Consider the following 16,872-nt stretch of genomic DNA (forward strand, 5'->3'; position numbering starts at 1 on the left):
AAATTATTCCTATTTAAAACTAAATACTTACCTATAAAATAAACTCTAAGATAGCTACAATATAATTAATAATTACATTATAGCTATTTTAGGATTAATTTTTATTATACAGGCAACTTTGTATTTATTTTAACTAGGTACAATAGTTATTAAATAGTTATTAACTATTTAATAGCTACCTAGTTAAAATAAAGACAAATTTACCTGTAAAATAAAACCTAACCTAAGTTACAATTACACCTAACACTACACTATCATTAAATAAATTAAATTAATTAACTACAATTACCTAAAATTAAATACAATAAAATAAAATAAAATACAAAAAACAAACAAACACTAAATTACAGAAAATAAAAAAAATTACAAGAAGTTTAAATTAATTACACCTAATCTAAGCCCCCTAATAAAATAAAAAATCCCCCCAAAATAATAAAATTCCCTACCCTATACTAAATTAAAAATAGCCCTTAAAAGGGCTTTTTTGCAGGGCATTGCCCCAAAGTAATCAGCTCTTTTACCTGTAAAAAAAGATATACAACCCCCCCAACATTAAAACCCACCACCCACACACCCAACCCTACTCTAAAACACACCCAATCCCCCCTTAAAAAAAACTAACACTACCCCCTTGAAGATCTCCCTACCTTGAGTCGTCTTCACCCAGCCGGGCACAAGTTAACCTCCAGAGGGGCAGAAGTCTTCATCCGATCCGGCCAGAAGAGGACATCCAGACTGACAGAAGTCTTCATCCAGGCGGCATCTTCTATCTTCTTCCATCTGGAGCGGAGTGGGTCCATCTTGAAGACATGCGACGCGAAGCATCCTCTTCCATCCGACGGCGACTGAAAAATGAAGGTTCCTTTAAATGACGTCATCCAAGATGGCGTCCCTTCAATTCCGATTGACTGATAGAATTCTATCAGCCAATCGGAATTAAGGTAGGAAAAATGCTATTGGCTGATGCAATCAGCCAATCAGATTGAAGTTCAATCCGATTGGCTGATCCAATAGGCTATGTGGGCTATGGTGGTTTAGGGGTTAATACTTGAATAGGTTAATTGCGTTGTGGGCTATGGCGGTTTAGGGGTTAATAATTTAGTTATTACTTGCGGTGTGGGTTTGATGGCGGATATAGGGGTTAATAGTTTAAATATGCATATTGTGTTGGGGGTTGTCGGTCTAGGAGTTAATACATTTAATATTAGTAATGAGAGGGGGGATTGCGGATATAGGGGTTTTACGTGTCAGGCTTATTTTTGGGAGGCAGGTTAGAGTTTCACGGGAGATTATATTTTTTTTTACTTTTCTTAGGCGCCGGCAGTTTCTAAAGTGCTGTAAGTCACTAGCGACTCCAGAAATTTGTATTTACGCTCATTTCTGGACATCGCTAGTTTATCAGACTTACGGCACTTTAGCATCGAACGGCGCAGTATATGTAATAGCCCGATGTGCAAGGTGAAATTACGGGCGGCACGGGTTCCCACGCTTGCGCCGAAACCTGCGCCGTATATGTGATCGCACCCCAGATCTCTGGTTCATTTTCAAACTGTGCCCCAATTGCCCCCAACATAAAATATGTACTGCATTTTCTAAAATAAAAATATTAGCATCTTTATTTTTATTTTTCATGAAGCAGTTTTTAGGGGTTAAAGTTGGCTATGGAAAACTGTGTGTTCTCTGTAAATATATGTGTTAATTTGTGTATATACACATGTAAACAGATACAAATATATGTATATATTCATATACATATATATTTCAATTTGCTGCCCATCACAGCACAATTTACCCCCTACGCTGCGCTAGGTTCTCATGCCCTAGTGGCAAAGTCAACTCCATACTCCTGGAGCCTTTTTGCCACATGAGATAAAGAGAAAAGCTTCACTCTACAAGTGTACAAAAAAAGTTAACCCACTGTTTTATATGGTGAACATCTTCAGTAGAGGAGCAACTGGACATACAGCTAAAGTATTAGCTTATGCTACTGTTACAAGACAGCAGCAGAACTAAAACATTTTCATTTTTTTTTAATGGGTCAAGAACAAAAGTGAAGCTTATATTCTTACTGGCTGACACGGAAATCAATCAACTAAGAAGGCCATTGCTATATCATTAAGAATAGTATAAATGTGAATCATTTTCTGTCTGCAGAAAACTCTTTCTTACCTTTACAGTAAATGTTTTGACCACATGAACAAATCAGCATTTTTTTTGCTGCAATCATTTATTTGTTCACTATTAAAAAGACCACCCATTTATCATATTTACAAAGAAAAAAAAATGTCAGAAATTCTATAATGTTAACACTTGTCTAAAAACAAAAGTATGTCTAGCATTTGCTTTATATATTTTGCATAATAAACAATAGAAATCTAGATTACGAGTTTTGCACTAAACAGGGTGTGAGACTAATGCCAAAAAAGTAGCGTTATTTCACTCTCCATATCGCTGCCATTATGAATTACTGAAAAGCCTCCTTGTGCGTGCAATATGGTGGCCTTAAGCTCCATACCGCACAAAATCCAAGGGCTGTTTTGACGTGCTCATGCACGCTTTTCCCCATAGACATCAATGGGAGAGAATGTAGAAAAAAACTTAACACCTGAAGTGCAGAATGAAAAATCTCCATAACGCAACCCCATTGATGTCTATGGGGAAAAAAAAGTTACGTTTAAACCTAACACCCTAGCATAAACCCCAAGTTTAAAAACCCTTAACCTAGCGCCCCTGACATCGCCAACACTAATAAAAGTTATTAAACCCTATTCCCCCGCTACCCAACAACGCTGCCACTATAATTAAGTTATTAAACCCTATTCCGCCACTCCCCGACATCGCCGTCACTATAATAAAGTTATTAACCCCTGTTCCAGCGCTCCCTGACATCTCCACCACTCAATAAACCTATCAACCCCTAAACCTCCGGCCCCCATATCGCCGCTACTAAATAATCCTATTAACCCCTAAACCTCCAGCCCTCCACATTAAACTATTAACCCCTAAACCTAACACCCCCTAACTTAAAATTAAAATTACAATATAACTATCTTAAAATAAATAATAACTTACCTGTGAAATAAAAATAAACCTAACATTAAACTATAAATTAACCTAACATTACTATTCTAATAAAATAAAAAAATACTACCAATAAAAAAAACTAAATTACAAATTTAAAAAACCTAACACTACAAAAAAAAATAAAAAATATAAAATTACAAAAAATAATAAAAACTAAATTCTGAAAAATAAAAAACACTAAGCTTACAAAAAATAATAAACTAAATTATCAAAAATAAAAGCAATTAAACCTAATCCAATAGCCCTATAAAAATAAAAAAGTCCCCTAAAATAAAAAAGTCCCCTAAAATAATAACACCCCCTTGCCTACAATAAACTACCAATAGCCCTTAAAAGGGCCTTTTGTAGGGCATTGCCCTAAGTTAAACAGCGCTTTTACCTGTATAAAAAATACAAAGTCCCCCCAACAGTAAAACCCACCAGCCAACCAACCCCCAAAATAAAAAACCTAACTCTTAAAAAACCTAAGCTACCCATTGCCCCTAAAGAGGTATGTGTATGGTCATTGCCCTTAAAAGGACATTCAGCTCTTTTTCACTGTCCTAAATCCACCCAAGAAATGAAAAAATAAACTAACACTAACCCCATAAAATTTACTCATGGTTCCTGAAGTCCGGACATCCATCTTCATCCAGGCGATGAGAAGTCTTCATCTAGGCGGTGATATCTTCATCCATCCCGGGGCGTCTTCTATCTTCATCCTGGCGGCGCGGAGCGGAGCTATCCTGGAATCTGATCCCATCCTGTGCGGAGCGTCCTCTTCATACGGTCACAGCCGTACACTGAAGTTGAATGCAAGGTAGCCGTTTCAAAATGGCATTGCATTCCTATTGGCTGATTTGATTCAAATTTAAATCAGCTAATAGGATGAGAGCTTCTGAAATCCTATTGGCTGTTTAATTCGATGTGGGGGGCCGGAGATTTAGGGGTTAATACGTTTATTTTGTAGCTGCAATGTGGGGGGCGTAGGTTTAGAGGTTAATATGTTTATTTAGTAGCGGTGATGTGGGAGGCCGGAGATTTAGGGGTTAATAGCTTTATTATAGTGTTGGCGATGTCAGGGAGCGGCGGATTAGGGTTTAATAGCTTTATTATAGTGTTTGAGATGCAGGAGGGTTGCTGTTTAGGTTTTAGTAGGTAGTTTATGAGTGTTAGTGTACTTTATAACAGTTTAGTTATGAGTTTTGTGAAAAAAAATTATTTTGCAAAATCCATAACTACTGCTCTCAGATGGTGGTATGGATCATGTCGGTATAGGCTGCAACGCAAGCTTTTTAGCCTCATAACCTGTAATACCGGTGCTATGAAAATCCCACACAAAAAGGTCACTTTTTTGAGTGTGGAATGGACGTTGTGTTACAGGCTAAAATGCTTGCGTTACAGCTATACTGACACGACTCGTAATATGCATTCCTGGCCATTACGCCGGAATTTTTTCAGCGTTAAAAGCCGTACCGCAACACTTGAAATCTAGCCGAATGAAAGGTAAAATATTCTGAAATAATTTAATAAATCTGTCATTTACAAACAGAGTTTTGACTAGTATTTACAGATAAACACACATGTGCAATGCAAATAGATAGATACATTGATCATTATACAAATGAATTAACAAATATTCAACTATAAGTGAAAAACTCAATGTAACATTAAGCAACTGCATTAATTATTATACATCACCCATGAAAATATAAGCCCCACTCATAGGTGTCTGAAGGAAAGAAAAGAGGGGGCAAATGTCCCCTTACTAGAATTTTGCTCTGTAACAATTTCAAATTCAAATCAGCCAATAGATTAAAAGCTTTTTTATTTTTTAAGGTACTTAGGGGGGTTGTTAGGTTAGGGGGGTTAGCTGGTTAGGAGTTTTAGATGTTAGTGGGTATTTTGTGGTTGGGTTGTGGCAGTTTAGGGGTTAATAGATTAGTGGGGTATTTTGAAATTTGGGGGTATGGCGGTTAAGGGGTTAATATAGTAGCGGGGACGTTGCAGTTTATGGCAGTTTAGGGGTTAATAGAGTAGTGGGGTAGTTTGCAATATGGGGTGTAGCAGTTTAGGGGTTAATAGAGTAGATTAGTGCAACTGTTTCCTGTGGTCAACTCTTTACGCAACCTTTCAGGTTGAGTCAAAATTGGAGTATTAAATGCGATTGCGTTCGAACGATCACATTTATTTTCAACTTCTAATACGAGCGGACTAAGAGAATATGGGGAGCATAAATTACCGCAAGTTTACACAAACAAATTTGTGGTAATTTAAAAATGCATGCCACTTGTAATATGGATTTGAGTGTAAAGAGCTGTAGCGGATCATGTCCGTCGCACATCGATAAATGCCGACAGCATACGCTGTCGGCATTTATCATTGCACAAGCATTTCACTAGAAATGCTTGTGCAATGCCACCCCCTACACATTCTTAAGACTACTGCTTCTTCGGACAGTAGAAGGGTCACCTTGGCATCCCAATGAAGCTGCCAGATGATGAGCCAAGTCCTTGATGGACTTCTTACGGTCTTTTAAAGAAGAAACTCTGAGAAACTTTTCATGAGATTTTAAAAGTTTTCTTGGCCTTCCGGTCCTTTTTTGTCCTTTACCTCTCCTGATTCTTCAAATTTCTTTATAAAAGCTTTAATACCATTGAATACTCTTTGAGAGTGGCCTTGCTGATGCAAAAGTATGATATTATAGAATTATGTGATTGAAAGTTGGTCTTATTACCAAGCTTCCAATGAATTAAACTCATACCATATGTGTATGTAATGCTCAAGCAAGTCTTGCACAAACCTGGTGTAATAGAACATTTTCACAGCATTCATTTTGACATGAAATTCATATTTTGAATATATTTTACTTTAATTCCTTTATTCTAACTTGCTACTGTACATCATATCAGATTGAAATGTTATTGTTTGTTTTTTAATGTATATTTAGTCCCTGACATTTAAAGGGACATGAAACCCAACTTTTTCTTTCATGATTCAGATAGAAAATACAGTTTTAAGCATCTTTCCAATTTACTGCTATTATTTAATATGCTTCCTTCTTTTGTTATCATTTACTGAAAGTTTTATCTAGGTAAGCTCAGGAGCAGCAAAGAACCTAGGTTCTAGCTGCTGATTTGTGGCTGCATATATATACAGATTGTCATTGGCTCACCCATATGTTCAGTTAGAAACCAGTAATGCATTGCTGCTCCTTCAACAAATGATACCAAGAGAATGAAACAAAATAGATAATAGAAGTAAATTAGAAAGTTGTTTAAAATTCTATTCTCTATCTGAATCATAAAAAAATGGGTTTCATGTACCTTTAAATAAACCTAAATACGTATGGATTCTAGATAGGTAAACTAAACTGTAGGCTAGGTGAGTGCATTACTTTATATTTATTATCAAAGTCTGCTTTTCATCAAAAAGAATGCTAGCAACATAATGATATTTTGACTTTTACATGTTAGCATACACATTGTATTGTGTTTAGCAGCCAATTTCCACATGCAGAGTTCTTGAAATGGAAGCAATACGATTATCAAAATTATGCAACAGCTTAGTCATACTTATGTCTGGGGTATTGTGAACAAGGAAAGGTGAACAAGTGTTGACGTATCACTTAATCGGCCTACGGTTTATTATAACATACCATAAACCTGTTGTCCTGGTACATTTAATTATTCCTAGAGTTTTGTTCCCAAGTCATTATATTGCTTATTGTGTTGCCTTGGAGATCTAATAAACAGACTTCTGAAACTGATATATTTAATTTGAGACAAACAATACTTACATTGGTTAAGGAGGTAAAGGAAATGTCCATAGCTCTTTATTCTTAAAGACTTGTATTGTTTAACAGAGCTCTTGAACATCATGTTCAGTACATAGTATTTTGCCAGCAAATTATTCACTTAAGTGTACTAACATCAGATTTATATAATGGAGACTGTTCAATACATCAACAATAAGAAATATGTCCTTGATATCTTTAATTAAAACTGCACTTTAATTAGAACATGAAAAATGGACATTTCCTGGTACATTGCTTTTTGCAGTTTTGGATCAAGGAGCTATTGAAACGTACTTTATATAAGTGTAACTAATTGCTATTATTTATTATTATTTTATTATTATTATTTATTTATAAAGCACCAACAGATTCTGCAGTGCTGTCCATGGGTACAAAGATAAAAGTACAGTACAATACAATATAAAAGACACCAGACAAAGTTTAACAAACAAATACAGGGGGAATTGATTGCCCTGTTCCTGTGGGAACTTAAAATCTAGATGGGTAGGAGGGTGAGAAACAGGAGGTGGGGACTGCAAAGGTGAGAGTGATGTTAGTGTGGAGTTAGATGAGGGCAGCTATTAGGCAAGTGGAATTCATTTGTTACTAATTTGGAGATAGGCTTCCCTGAACAAAAATGTCTTATGGAGCATTTAAAGGAGGAAAGGTTAGGGGAAAGTCTGAAAGCTTGAGAAAGTGCGTTCCAGATGGTTGGTGCCGCACAAGAGAAGTCCTGTAGTGTAGCATGGGAGGAGGTGATGGTAGAAGATGCAAGGAGCAGGTCATTGTTGGATCCTAGGGGGCGGGCTGGAGTATATTTGTTGATGAGTGAGGACAGGTGGGGGGGGCTGTGTTGGTAAAGGCTTTGTAGGTCAGGGTGAGAATTTTGAATTTAATTCTGCTGTGAATGGGAAGCCAGTGAAGGGATTTGCATAGAGGTGCAGCAGATACAGAGCGTCAGGAGAGATGGATTAGCCTAGCAGAGGAATTTAGGATGGATTGAAGAGGGGAGAGGCAGGAGAGAGGGAAGCCAGTTAGTAGGTTATTACAGTAGTCAAGTCGGGAAATTACCAGGGAGTGGATTAGCTGTTTAGTAGTTTTGGAGCTACTGCGTAGGTGGTTGCAACAGGATGAAGAGAGCACTTGGATGTGGGGTATGAAGGACAGATTGTAGTCAAGTGTAACTGCTAGGCAACAGACTTGGGGTGATGGGGAGATAGTGGTGTCACCAATAGTGATTGAAAAGTTAGAAACCAGAGTAGAATTAGAGTGGGGATTATAAGGAGCTCAGTCTTGGACATGTTGATTTTTAGGTGGTGAGAGGCCATCCAAGAAGAATTGCCAGGTCAGAAGGAGAGAGTGCAGGGGTGGATAGGTAGATCTGAGTATCATCAGCATAGAGGTGATAGTTGAAGCCATAGCTACTGATAAGTTTACCCAGTGAAGAAGTATAAATAGAGAAGAGTATAGGACCCAGAACAGAGCTATGAGGTACTCCAACAGACAGAGGCAATGGATAGGAGGAGTCACCAGCAAAGGAGACAGAAAAGGACCTATTAGAGAGATGAGAGTGGATCCACGAGAGGGCAGTGTCAGAGAGCCCAAGGGAGCTGAGAGTCCCTAGGAGAAAGGAATGGTCAACATTGTCAAAGGCAGCAGACTGGTCAAGTAAGATAAGTATTGAGCAGTGGCCGTTGTTTTTAGCAGAAAGATGATTGTTAGTAACCTTGGTGAGGGCAGTCTCAGTTGAGTGTTGGGGAGGGAAGCCAGATTGCAAGGGGTCAAGCAATGAGTTGGAGGATAAGAAGTGGGTTAGGCGATCAAAAACTAGTTTTTCCAGGACTTTTGAATCTAGCAGAAGCAGTGATATGGGACAGTCGTTTGCAGGAGAATTGGGGTTGAGGGAGGTTTTTTTTGAGGATGGCGGTACCTTTGCATGTTTGAAGGAAGATGGGAATGAACCGGTAGTAAGGGATAGGTTGAATATGTGAGTAAAAGCTGGAGTGAGGGTAGAAGACAGAGAAGGTATTAGATGTGAAGGGATAGGGTCAAGTGGGCAGGTAGTGAGGTGTGAGGAAGACAATAGAGAACTCACTTAATTCTCAGTGGTTGGGAGGAAGGTGCTGAGAGTGGTGGAGGGGGTGGCCGGGGGCAGAGATGGAAGGTTGCAGTCTTGTGTTGGGATATTACTTTGGATGGTAAGTGTTTTGTTGAAAAAGTAGTCTGCCAGGTCTTGAGCACTAAAGGCAGATGAAGGGGGTGGTGCAGGTGGATGGAGGAGAGAGTTGAAAATGGAGAAGAGACATTTAGGGTTTGAGGAGTGAGAAGATATAAGATCAGAGAAGTTGGTTTGTTTGGCTAAGTGAAAGGCAGAGGAGTAAGAATAAAGAATGAACTTATAGTGGAGAAAATCTGGTTCAGTGCAGGTAGCATGTTTGCTTAGAGTTCCATGGTTGATACTGACGACGTGGGATTTTGCATATTTGGGGAGGAGCAAAAGTGTCAAGTGCAGAGGAGAGAGTATTGTAATAGTGGGTTGTAGCAAGGTCAGGGCAGGATATCGTGAAAGTGTGGGCGAGGCATTTTTGAATAAGTTTGGAAAGTTGGAGAGGATCCACAGTGTGCATATTTCTACAGGTGCGGAGGCGAGGGGGAGAAGTAGGTTTAGCCTGTATATTAAGATTAAAGGTGGTCTGAGATGGGAAATGGCTGACAGGTGACATCAGAGAGAGAGAGCAGAGGTAGGAGCATACCAGATCAATAGAGTGTCCGTTGTGGTGAGTAGGGAATAGGGTGAATTGTGAGAGACCAAAGGAGTTTGTGAGTGAGAGAAGCTTAGAGACAGCAGATGGGTTATCAATGGGGATGTTGAAGTCCCCTAGGATTAGAGCAGGTGTATTTGTAGAGAGAAAGTGAGAAAGCCAGGCAGCAAAGTTATCAACGAATTTGGAGGTTGGTCCAGGGGGTGGCGATAGATAACTGCCACCCTGATGGAGGGGGGGGGGAGAACAGGCAGATGCAGTGAACTTTAAAGGAGGAAAAGGAGAGAGATGGATGAGGATGCAGGTGCTGATAGGAGCAGGAGGGGGAGAGTAAGATGCCAGCACCGCAACCATGTCTCTCACCTGACCTAGGTGTGTGGCTAAAGTGGAGACCACCGTGCATGAGAGCATCAATGGAAGCAGTGTCAGAAGATGATAACCAGATTTCAGTAATTGCTAGAAGATTGAAGGTGTTAGAAACAAACAGGTCGTGAACAGTTGAAAGTTTGTTACAGACAGAGCAAGCATTCCAAAGAGCACAAGAAAAGAGAGGGGATAAGCGCTGTAGGTTAATAGAGATGAGATTGTTAGGATTGTGTTACCTAGAGTTTTTGCAGTGGGGGACTGAGTGAGAGTGTAAAAGTGTGGTGATTGCTGCAGGGCCAGGGTTAAGAGAGATGTCACCAGCAGCAAGCAGTAGTAGGAGTGTGAGTGACTGAAGGGGAGAGTGAGACTTGTAGGAGCGGGTATGATTAGACACAGGAGAGTTAGAGCTATAACAATAATACTATAATTATTCAGCTAGATTACGAGTTTTGAGCGATATATGGTTTTTAACGACCGCCACAAAAGCGACGTTATTTCACCTCCCTATAGTGCTGCTAATACAGGTTTAAAAAAAGCAGGCTTGTGCGGGCGATATGATGGCATTGAGCTCCATTACCGAACCGAAATCAAGCGATGCTTTGACGTGCTCATGCACGATTTCCCCATAGACATCAATGGGGAGAGCCGGGCAAACAAAAAGCCTAACACCTGCGATCACGGAATGAAAATCTCCGTCATACAAGATGGCGTCTCTTGCATTCCTATTGGCTGAAATTTTTCAATCAGCCAATAGGATTAGAGCTGCTAAATACTATTGGCTGTTCCAATCAGCAATAGGATGAGAGCTCAATCCTATTGGCTGATTGGAAAAGCCAATAAGATTTTAGCAGCTTTAATCCTATTGGCTGATTGAAATCTTTCAGCCAATAGGAATGCAAGGGACGCCATCTTGGATGACATCACTTGTATTGAAGTTCCAGTTTACGGCAGGGACCGTATGAAGAGGATGATCTGCGCCGGATGTCTTCAGGATGGACCCGCTCCATGCCGTCTGGATGAAGATAGAAGATGCTTTCTGGATGAAGACTTCTTGCCGCCTGGATGAGGACTTCGCCGGCTGGATGAAGATGGAAGAGGCCACCCAGATGAGGACTACTTGCCACATGGATGAGGACTTTGCCGGCTGGATGGAGCCTTAAAGCAGGACTTCAAGAACTGTAAGTGGATTGTCGGGGGTTAGTGTTAGGTTTTTTTTAATTTTTTTGGGTGGGTTTTATTTTTAGTTTAGGGTCTTGGCATGTAAAAGAGCTAAATGCCCTTTTAAGGGCAATGCCCATACAAATGCCCTTTTCAGGGCAATGGGGAGCTTAGTCATTTTTTAGATAGTTATTTTATTTGGTGGGGGGTTGGTTGTGGGGGTGGTGGGTTTTACTGTTGGGGGTGTTTGTATTTTTTTTAACAGGTAAAAGAGCTGATATCTTTGGGGCAATGCCCCACAAAGGCCCTTTTAAGGGCCATTGGTAGTTTATTGTAGGCTAGGGTTTTTTTTATTTTGGGGGGGGCTTTTTATTTTGATAGGGCTATTAGATAAGGTGTAATTTTTTTATTTTTCATCATTTGTTTCTTATTTTTCGTAATTTCGTATTTTTTTGTAATTTAGTTATTTTATTTTTTGTAATTAGATACTTTTTGTAATTTTTAGAGTAGTGTTAGGATTTTTTAATGTGTAGTTTAGTTTAATTTAATTTAATTGGTAGTTAGTTTAATTGTAGTTTAATACTTATCTTAGATTAATTGTTAGTTTAAAATTAATTTATTTAATTTGACAAGTAAGTTTTAATTTAATTTAAAATAGGGAAATTGTAATTTTAATATAAAGTTAGGGGGCATTAGGGTTAGGGGTTAATAGTTTATTTTAGTATATTTCATTGAGGAGGCTTTCAGTTTAGGGTTTTAATAGTTTATTTAAGTGCATTTTGTTGTGGGGGGCTTACGGTTTAGGGGTTAATAGGTTTATTATAGTGACGACGATGTCGGGGAGAGGCGGAATAGGGGTTAATACATTTTAATAGTGGCGGCAGATTAGGGGTTAATAACTTTATTATAGTGTTTGCAATGCGGGAGGGTCACGGTTTAGGGGTTAATAGGTAGTTTATGGGTGTTAGTGTACTTTTTAACACTTTAGTTATGAGTTTTATGTTACAGCTTTGTAGCGTAAAACTCATAACTGCTGACTTTAGATGGCGGAACGGATCTTGTGGTTATAGAGTGTACCGCTCACTTTTTGGCCTCCCAGGCAAACTCGTAATACCGGCACTATGGGAGTCCCATTGAAAAAGGACTTTTAAAAGTCCGGTACTGATGTGGCGTGACTGGCTAAAATGTGTGCGGTACACCTATACCGACAAGACTTGTAGTAGCAGCGTTAGGGAAAATAAAGCGTTATGGGCCTTAACAATGCTATTTGACTCATAACGCAAAACTCATAATCTAGCTGATTATTAATAATAATTATTTTATCATTATATGTTGTGTTACTGTAAATTATTTTAAAGATGTTATTGTATTCTGTGTTCTGATTGTATAAAACAGCTTGACTGGTCTTGCAAGAAATTGATTTAGCTTGTTTATGATAGTGATTTTCAAATTTCGACTTTAAGTACAATTTGGGTTACCGCTGGAGAAAAACATTTATTTTCAACTCGTAATACGAGTGCAATTTGACTAGCGGAAAAATTAAAATCCTAACAGAGTTTTCACTATAGCAAAAATGTAATATACTGCCCGATTTGTAATCTAGCCCTTATTTTTGTATTTATGCTTTTTATCGATATTTAACAAACTCAATGATTCTTTTATATAACCCTGAGAAATTTTCCTTTTTTTGCCAGAAATTCTAGTTCTAATATTTCCATTTTAGAATTTTTTTATGTGGGTATATAAAACATTAAAACCTGCGGGGGGGCGGAGACAGCTGAACAACTGAGCAGACGTGTTTTTTCACAGCTCCGGCTCTAAGCCGACAAATTTTATGTTTCTAAATGCTCAAGATCATCTATTTTGCGATATGGCTGCTGCTACAACTGCACCCTGGCAAAAGGATAACCCTAACTCGGAAAAAATAACCTAAAGTGTGCTAAATGTTGTTTGCTTCCACATCACAGACAGCCGTTTGGAGCACTGGAGAGCGGCCATCTTAATATCTAAGCAACACCTACTATATAGCGATCCCCTACAGCGGTGTGAATTGGTTGAAGGCTATCCACACATGGAACCTACTACTTTCCTCAGAGCTTTGGAGGGACTCCTACACAAGCATTTTCACAAGTTGGAAAGACACATGGCAGTGGCTTTCAGCTTCAGCCCAGATCCCTTATCAGAGACCCCCTTGAAGCCGGGTGCTGGCAACGAAGAACCACCTGAAGGTCACAAATATCCTGGTGACCGTGTGACTCCCGAGACCACCCAGGGCATAACAACAGTGGACTCTCAGGTACACAGTACGGCTCCACTGCGCACTCATCTTAAGGGACATATCAGATGCTCACGCTCAGCTGCTGCACGCAAGCCGACAAAATGTTCCTTGCTAGCCACGCACCTGAAACCGACCCTCAATCTACTCACCATCCTCCTTAAAAGCCTTGCCCGTGTGGGTAACGGAGCACAACTGTCACAGTCACCTGCCCAGCAACCCTGCTGCCACTACCGCTACGTCCATTGCTTCGATAGGCAGTGGGACCCTGGAGGCACTTTTTTGGGGGGATAACCTGAGGGGCTGATAGCCCTACAAGAAACATTGACAGACTGACACATCTCTTTCTAATCCTACACAAGATCTGGGACGCTTTCACATCTGGCGAGCAGATGTAGGATGAGACCGTACAGCCGTAGAAATCTTGTGCCGCTATACTATTGAACTCTCTTACTGCATTTCTTCCCAGTGAACTTTATAGATATATTCCACGGGTTTCCTCAGCTAGCTCATGTTAGATACTGGTTATTACGTTCTGCAATTATGTCTAGTTAAATGTTTTACTGTGCTTAGTACTTCTGTGTGTTTTTAGTTACAAGTGAGCGATTTTGACATAAACTATTACTGTTCTGGGCATCAATGGCGGTCACTGACCTGAGCTGACAATGCATTTAGTCTGCACCTCGGATTACAGACTTAGACTATACTACCTCCCATCTTTTATGCTTGTTTTATACTCTACTCCGCAAATGTGTTTAAGTTAACAATGTGTTTTGTCCTGTTCCAAGGTTTGTTGAGCTTTGTGTTTAATTCTCTCCTGCTCATATGATTAATCTTACATACTGGCCACAAACTGGCATATATTTCTGGTATTGGATCCTCTCATGTGACTACTATACTGCTCTCTTTCTTAGGATCCTAGAACGCAGATATAGGGCACTCATGTAGGTCTCCACTATTGATCTGTTGTTGAATATACTCCTACACCACGCATGTAGCTAATTGCTATTGGCACCTTTTATACATAGTTTTCCTGCATCAATGCCACACTCTGCCTCATATTATTATTGGTCAATATAGGTGTTTTAGAGAGCAAATTTAATTTATCTTAGTTGTTAGGATAGCTACATTACAAAGAAAACTGATTGGGAATTGAATTTATATTCTTAGTATATTTATGTATGAATTGAAGACTCCATGCATTCCATTCTTTGCAACTCTGCTGTTTTGTGGACTGTGGAGCGGCTGCCAGCGGCCGAGGCGGCGCTCTGTATTCCATTTTATCTGCTAGCATGTCTAACATAAAATATTGCTCCCCTCATGTAGACTATTTTCAATTCCCATTCACACCTATACTCATTACAGTACCATGTATCCATAGAATCCAGAGGGACTTAAGTATATTTGGTTTAGCATGTTCTGGTTTATTACCGCTACACATTCCCAACACATAATCCTCAGGGTGTATAATGCTAAGCCTGGTTTTGTCTAAATAGTTGATTGGAGTGCACTACAGTTTTGCTCTTGAGCCCCCCTCTGTTCCCATGTTGCTATTACATTATATCATCAGATATGGTAATCCAAGTATCTGTTATGTTTGAGACATTGTCATCTATACCTACCATGCTTACGTTTTTTGTTTGCCCAAAAAGCCAGTTTGTATGCTTTACTTTATTACTTGCAAGTTAGGATCTGCAAACCTATTAACCTGTCGATGCGGCCTCTATTGGGGTAAAGCGTGGCACAGCAATGCAACATTAGCTACGACATCATGGTGGGCTGGACCCACGCTGATGTCCACACTCATGGTTTCCCTACCTTCTACATTATATTTAATATTTGCTGTTTATCCGGTTGTTAAACTCCCCCAAGCAACTCTTTGACACACTACAACTTAAATGCCTCTTCAGCTACATACCCTATATATCGCATTCAACTTCCCACCTCCCCCTCCATCCCCATAATGAACCTCCTAATCTAGAAGGTCTAATTACGCGGCTTCTCTTGCCTATGCCGCAAACTACCTACACTTATACATTTCACCATATTATCTATTTAGTAGAACCATATTCTCACTTAAATTGAACATGCTTACAATACCAGTTACTAACTGCTCTAAACTACTTTAGTAATCAACATAATTTATGAGTAGTCCTGTGGATTCATTATTATTCCCAGTTAACATCCCTCCTGTCCTATGTTGTATGAATCTTCAGGACCTCAGGAACAAAATTTAAAAAAAATATTGAGGTTTATGAATGAGGCCCAAAATTGGTCTCCTTGGGTACAATCTCCTTCTTTCACTTCATTATTTCCTGTTACTTTTGTTGGCCCAAGAGTAATATATTGTGTCATATAGAAGGTTCCTGAAAGATCAGCATCCTATCTGTATAATGTTTGCGAGTCATGTAAATTGTTGGCTATACGTCTCTTTCATGTTTATTTTATTACTCCTGTAACATTGAAGCCTTTTCTCATGTGACATAAGAATCTGCTATTATGATCTATGTATGCCTTTAACTAAACCTCAATAAAAATTACATTTAAAAAAAAAACAAAAAACATTAAAACCTAATAAAAATACATTATTTTTCAGAACACAATTATTTTTAAATACAAGCTCTAGAACACTTCACTTGTAAACCGTTTCACTTCTCATAATTTGTATTGGATTGTCAAGTATAAATTTACATTTCATGTTACCATAAGTCTCTTTGCAAGTGTTCTCACATTTGCGTTTCTCCCTTTTTTTCAATTTTGCTGGCCTGTGTTTTACCTCTTTCTTCCCTACTCTTAGGGCTTTATTCACAAAGAGATTGATTGCAGGTGATTTGTAGGTGATTTTAAATATTGAATTTTAACTATGCATTACGACTGACCTAACCTAAGTATCTTTTGCAAGAAGAGCTGCGTTAGCCCTGCAGAATGCTTAATGCTGGACAGAATTCACATGCAATTCTCCTATTTTAGGTGAATTGTACACATAATTAACTGCAATGTGAAGAGCTAACTCAGCTCTTCTTGCAGAAGATACTCACTGCGTTTGGCCATTTGTGATTCATTTTTATGGTGGTAATTTAAATGTTTCAATTCACCTCTTAATGAATTGACCCCTTAGTGCTTTCAACTTCATTCTCCTTGCCCTTTGAGTCTTTTGTAACTCTCTCTCCCTTTCAACTTTCTCTAAATACTGTATTAATATTGTTCTAAGATCCACTCTTTCTCCTTCCCTTCATATATTCCTCACGTTCATTAGCTTATGACCCATTCAGTTTCTCCATAAAATTTCTTATTCTCCCTTCAGACTCTCTAAGAGTGAAAACACAGTATTTTTTTTATTTATCTAATTTTTCTTCTGCCCTTATAATTTAGTCCTGTTATGCATAGAACCTAAACTAAGCAATCATTGTATTTGGACAATAAAGAATTGCTCAAGCACGCAGAGCAATGGC

The 16,872-nt window shown here is 38.9% G+C and overlaps 1 protein-coding gene across 1 annotated transcript in view; it reads left to right on the forward strand.

Annotated features, from left to right (window-relative positions):
- The window catches only part of ANO2 (anoctamin 2), an 850,080-nt gene that overhangs the window by 399,871 nt on the left and 433,337 nt on the right, over positions 1-16,872 (forward strand). The window lies entirely within an intron of this gene.

This window comes from Bombina bombina, chromosome 6 (assembly GCF_027579735.1).
Source record: "Bombina bombina isolate aBomBom1 chromosome 6, aBomBom1.pri, whole genome shotgun sequence".
NCBI classification, from domain to species: domain Eukaryota; kingdom Metazoa; phylum Chordata; class Amphibia; order Anura; family Bombinatoridae; genus Bombina; species Bombina bombina.